Raw genomic sequence first — 6,780 nt, forward strand, 5'->3', positions numbered from 1 at the left:
AGGTGGTGACCAGCAACTACAAGGTGTAGAAAGTCCTACCGTGGTACCTGTCTGGGACACTGTTTGTTTGGGCCTACCATATTTAGCCCAATTTAGTTCGGGTGGTTTTGTGCCACCATTGCTTATAACCTGTGAGCTTTCTCACTTTTATCAGCATAATATTAAAAGTTATGTTTTAGGTTTTATCCTTTTTCATTCTCTGATCCAGCTAATTTCGTTCAATTACTGTGGATTCACAATTTGGTATACTGCTATTTACCCCAATATTATACTTGGTCGATGGCGGGCTTTTTATCGTCAGATATTGATACAAGGCAGTGGGCCTCTGAGGCCAAGGAAGTGTTCTCGGAAAAAAACTTAAACCTCAAGAGGTATACACCAACATTGAGTGGGGCGTTTAAGGACCTCACCAGGATATATAAGGAGCGTATTGTCTCCTGGTGGGAGGTCCAATCGCTAGAGAGCTATCTGAAGGAGGAAATTGTTCCTAGACATCTTAGGATAACATTACAGCCAGGGTACCGGCATAAAAATCCTGACTTCATAGCTAAGTGGGAAAAAGAGGCCACAGAAAGCTCCCTCAGACTTATGAAATTACTTCTTGAGGAGGAGAGGAAAAATCTGTCTACTCTGGAAAATTCCCTAAGGGAACATATTGATATTACACGCAAATTCTCCAGTGAAGGTGATTTTGCCAATAAGGAACTCGTACTGCAAGGCGTAATTGAGAAGTTCCAATACAAATTAAAAGAGAGAAAGCATAAGTTCTATATTAGAGATCTCCAGGACTTCAAGGATAACAGAGTTTATATTCCATCAGGCAATCGAGTGATTAGACAGAGTGAGACAGATTTTTCCTCAACGGATGCTGATATTTCGGACACCGACACTAGGAACAATCAGTTTAGACCACAACAATTTAAAAAGCATAGAGGGAGAGGCCGATCCAGCTACAGGGGTGCCAACCACAACTCCGGCCGGGGTGGTTTTTTAGACAATCAATACCACCTGAGAAGCAAGGGCCAAATAAATCCGCAATAATGTGTGTGGCACCTCAGGTGATGAATTTGTCCTCTAGACCCCTCAGTGACATTGAACAACGGGTTTTGGATAGAGGTTTGTCATTTGTCCCCACCTCTGATTTTGACGAATTCACAGCAATTAAAGATCTGAACCTTTTTGCCAGACGTCTTAAGTGGAAGAAGTATTTTGGTAAACTAAATGAGAAAGCCTCGGGTGAACTGGGGATCTCAGAAGATCTTTTAGAAGATGTTAGGTGTCTTTTCCATCTGAGTGATATGAACCCCAATGATTTGGGGGAAGGACCATTCACGAATCTCAAAAATAGGAGTACAAGAATGCCCCCCACCCCAACGGAGGTTGATGCCATAGACATTTTTGTGAACATGGTAACCAAGGATTTAAGAAAGAATGTTGACAGACGTAAGGGTCATTACAACCTGTCTAAATCTGAAATGCTCAGTCTACAATGTTTGGAAAGGGACTCCAGTATCACCATAAAACCCTCTGACAAAGGGGGTAACGTGGTGATACTGGACTCCAAGGACTACAAAAACATCTGTTTAGACATTTTGAGAGATAAGTCATCCTATGCAAAACTTGATTCAAGCCCGATGCTGGGTTTTAAGAAGGAATTAAGGAACATGTTAGAAACAGCTTTGAATAGAAATCTCATAGACAAAAATGAGTTCGATTTTCTTTTTCCGACCTTCCCAGTCATGGCAACCTTTTATATCCTACCCAAAATACATAAGGGCTTTAGCCCTTTAAAGGGTCGCCCAATCGTGTCTGGGATAGGCAGTTTAACGGAAAAACTGAGCATTTACGTAGACAGGATTTTAAGACCATTCGTTCTGTCACTCAACTCCTATCTAAGAGATACAACAGATTTTCTTCGGAGAATCGACGATATTTTCTTGGAGGAGGGCATGATATTGTGCAGCATCGATGTTGAGGCCCTTTATTCCTCCATTCCCCACACAGTTGGGGTCGAGGCTGTACAATATTTCCTGGGCACCAGAGGAAATCAGTTTATCCAACACAATAAATTTGTCATCGAGGCACTCACCTTCTGCCTGACTAAGAATGTCTTTACCTTCGATGGGAGGTTCTTCCATCAGCTCAAGGGGACTGCGATGGGGACTTGCTGTGCCCCATCGTATGCTAATCTCCTCTTGGGCTGGTGGGAGGAGAAGGTTGTGTTTGGTGGTGATGTGGACACTGAGGACGTCGTCCTGTGGCTTAGATACATAGACGACGTTTTCGTCGTCTGGAAGGGATCGGAAGTCGACTTCCATTCCTTCATGGCTGTCATCAACAATAACAACATTGGTCTGCATTTCACCTGTGAAGTGGGTGGGGATAGCCTGGCATTTTTGGACGTGTTGGTCGAGAAGGGTCCCGAGGGTTGCCTAAAGACAACAACCTTTAGGAAAGCCACCTCCTCAAACTCACTCTTGAAGTGGGATAGTGCCCATCCTGTTCCCTTAAAAAAGGGAATTCCTAAGGGACAATTTATCAGGATGCGGAGGAATTGCTCTGATGATATGTCCTTCCGCACACAATCTGTGGACTTGATGGGACGGTTGAGGGAGAGGGGCTACCCTGAGGGGGTGATTGCCAAGGCATACAAGTCCACATGTGAGCTTGACCGCAGCAACCTATTAAACCCCAACCATAGAAATGATGATAACCCAGATGTCCTGAGATTCATTACAACGTTTAACAATGGTTCATTTGATCTAAGACAAACACTAAATAAACACTGGTCTATACTGCACATGGATCCCACAATAAATAAACTTCTCCTCAGCTACCCCTCAATCACCTTTAGAAAATCAAAATCCCTAGGTGACAGACTGGTGCACAGTCACTTTGAGGAAAATAGACTGGTGAGGACAAAGACGGGAATACATGGCTGCTTTAAGTGTCATGACTGTATAAACTGTAAGTTTATTGAGGAAGGGAATGAATTTAAGAACTCGAGTGGCACCAGGCTATATTCCCTGCGGTCGTTGATAACATGCAAGTCAAAAGGGGTAGTGTACAAGGTGACCTGTGGATGTGGCAAAATGTACGTGGGTAAGACGATTAGAGAACTGAGACGCAGAGTAGGGGAGCATAAGGGAGACATCCTCAAGAAGAATGACACACCCGTGGCGAGACATTTTAACATCTGCCAAAATGGTGACCTGGGGACTTTTAGAGTAATGGGCATTGACCTCATTCCTCCTCCACGCAGGGGTGGAAACTGGGATAGGACCATTCTGCAGAAAGAGTGTTTCTGGATTTACAGTTTGGACACAATGACACCAGGAGGACTGAATGAATCCCTGTCCTTCATCCCTTTTTTAGGAGCACCCTAGTAATAGGGAGGCCTAGAGGAGGGATAGCCGACGCCCGAGTGGGGGCACCATAGGCGTGGGAATTATAGGGTGCCGACCCCCACATGATAGGTAGGGCCTCTCAGTTAGGGTGAGAGATGAGTGTGCACTTTAGTTTTCTCTCTTCCACCCTGACCTTACTATCCTCCTATGATGTCAGCCCGGCCGATCTGGGACCCATGAGCACATGCCCATTAGTATCCATTTCCCTAGTTACACAACTTCCATGTGACGGGTTTTGTCATCTACCATGCCCCCCATGCATAATATTAATTACTTGTCCCATGTCTCTTCGCAAACCCACCCCCCCCCCCCCTCCTCGGGTGGTTTGTGTATCTTTTTCGGTATCATCATTCGGACACTTTCCTTGAATATATTTGGCTAAACCACTTGCTGCTATCTATTGCTTATGTGGAGCCTGACCATTACCATTATGTATACTGGCATGTCTATGGACTTGATCCTCCGTGCCCCTCTTTGTTTGTTTTGATTGGTCCGCGGCTAGCTTACAGATGCGCCCGTACTATTATGGGCGTACCCTAAGCTACGTGTAATATAACACACAGCTTGCGTTCCATATACCCGGATGTGGTCACTTCGGGTATCAGCCGTGACGCCCGGGTGGCGACGCGGCAATTGATGATGACTCACTTCCGGCTTGAATGTATGCTGGGAGGTGAGCGTCATCAATGGCGATCGGTGCCGCGTCACTTCCGGCCCGGAGGAATTCTGGGGGTGACCGTCATCGATGACGTGCCCAATCGCGCATGCGCCGGGCTATTTATGGAGCGTCCTGTGGACGCCGAGCGCGGCATCTATGAACTTTGGGCTCTACGTGCACGCCATTATGCGGTGAGTATTGCGATCCTATGGGCTACATACATGGCTTGATCTAAGGCTTTAGGGCTTATTCTTAGTGTATGTGTTTGTTTTTTCTCACAGTGACTTGGGCATTTTGTAACAGTCTTCCGGTGGAGATACCGTTTGACTGCACTTCCCCACAGAAACTCCCCTGATGAACTAAGGTTGAAACGTTGGGAGTGGGCATGGTGATTATATGCCCTGTTCTTTGGTTGAGGTCTCCGAGGGATCTAGACATGCTGGTAAAACAGCTCCCTGCCTGAACCTCTAAACCAATTGTTCAATGCCTGCGGAGCTCCGGACCGGTAAGACCGTTCCCACATATAGTGGGATTTATGAAAAATACGGTTTGTAATGGTCTAGGAACTTCTAATTGCTCTGACACACATAGACATACATCTTCCCTACGGTTGGGGTTCTGATCGTTGATGTTTTGTGTATCAATGTCCCAGGTGGTGACCAGCAACTACAAGGTGTAGAAAGTCCTACCGTGGTACCTGTCTGGGACACTGTTTGTTTGGGCCTACCATATTTAGCCCAATTTAGTTCGGGTGGTTTTGTGCCACCATTGCTTATAACCTGTGAGCTTTCTCACTTTTATCAGCATAATATTAAAAGTTATGTTTTAGGTTTTATCCTTTTTCATTCTCTGATCCAGCTAATTTCGTTCAATTACTGTGGATTCACAATTTGGTATACTGCTATTTACCCCAATATTATACTTGGTCGATGGCGGGCTTTTTATCGTCAGATATTGATACAAGGCAGTGGGCCTCTGAGGCCAAGGAAGTGTTCTCGGAAAAAAACTTAAACCTCAAGAGGTATACACCAACATTGAGTGGGGCGTTTAAGGACCTCACCAGGATATATAAGGAGCGTATTGTCTCCTGGTGGGAGGTCCAATCGCTAGAGAGCTATCTGAAGGAGGAAATTGTTCCTAGACATCTTAGGATAACATTACAGCCAGGGTACCGGCATAAAAATCCTGACTTCATAGCTAAGTGGGAAAAAGAGGCCACAGAAAGCTCCCTCAGACTTATGAAATTACTTCTTGAGGAGGAGAGGAAAAATCTGTCTACTCTGGAAAATTCCCTAAGGGAACATATTGATATTACACGCAAATTCTCCAGTGAAGGTGATTTTGCCAATAAGGAACTCGTACTGCAAGGCGTAATTGAGAAGTTCCAATACAAATTAAAAGAGAGAAAGCATAAGTTCTATATTAGAGATCTCCAGGACTTCAAGGATAACAGAGTTTATATTCCATCAGGCAATCGAGTGATTAGACAGAGTGAGACAGATTTTTCCTCAACGGATGCTGATATTTCGGACACCGACACTAGGAACAATCAGTTTAGACCACAACAATTTAAAAAGCATAGAGGGAGAGGCCGATCCAGCTACAGGGGTGCCAACCACAACTCCGGCCGGGGTGGTTTTTTAGACAATCAATACCACCTGAGAAGCAAGGGCCAAATAAATCCGCAATAATGTGTGTGGCACCTCAGGTGATGAATTTGTCCTCTAGACCCCTCAGTGACATTGAACAACGGGTTTTGGATAGAGGTTTGTCATTTGTCCCCACCTCTGATTTTGACGAATTCACAGCAATTAAAGATCTGAACCTTTTTGCCAGACGTCTTAAGTGGAAGAAGTATTTTGGTAAACTAAATGAGAAAGCCTCGGGTGAACTGGGGATCTCAGAAGATCTTTTAGAAGATGTTAGGTGTCTTTTCCATCTGAGTGATATGAACCCCAATGATTTGGGGGAAGGACCATTCACGAATCTCAAAAATAGGAGTACAAGAATGCCCCCCACCCCAACGGAGGTTGATGCCATAGACATTTTTGTGAACATGGTAACCAAGGATTTAAGAAAGAATGTTGACAGACGTAAGGGTCATTACAACCTGTCTAAATCTGAAATGCTCAGTCTACAATGTTTGGAAAGGGACTCCAGTATCACCATAAAACCCTCTGACAAAGGGGGTAACGTGGTGATACTGGACTCCAAGGACTACAAAAACATCTGTTTAGACATTTTGAGAGATAAGTCATCCTATGCAAAACTTGATTCAAGCCCGATGCTGGGTTTTAAGAAGGAATTAAGGAACATGTTAGAAACAGCTTTGAATAGAAATCTCATAGACAAAAATGAGTTCGATTTTCTTTTTCCGACCTTCCCAGTCATGGCAACCTTTTATATCCTACCCAAAATACATAAGGGCTTTAGCCCTTTAAAGGGTCGCCCAATCGTGTCTGGGATAGGCAGTTTAACGGAAAAACTGAGCATTTACGTAGACAGGATTTTAAGACCATTCGTTCTGTCACTCAACTCCTATCTAAGAGATACAACAGATTTTCTTCGGAGAATCGACGATATTTTCTTGGAGGAGGGCATGATATTGTGCAGCATCGATGTTGAGGCCCTTTATTCCTCCATTCCCCACACAGTTGGGGTCGAGGCTGTACAATATTTCCTGGGCACCAGAGGAAATCAGTTTATCCAACACAA

The sequence above is a fragment of the Anomaloglossus baeobatrachus genome (genome assembly GCF_048569485.1).
Source record: "Anomaloglossus baeobatrachus isolate aAnoBae1 chromosome 5 unlocalized genomic scaffold, aAnoBae1.hap1 SUPER_5_unloc_5, whole genome shotgun sequence".
NCBI lineage: Eukaryota > Metazoa > Chordata > Amphibia > Anura > Aromobatidae > Anomaloglossus > Anomaloglossus baeobatrachus.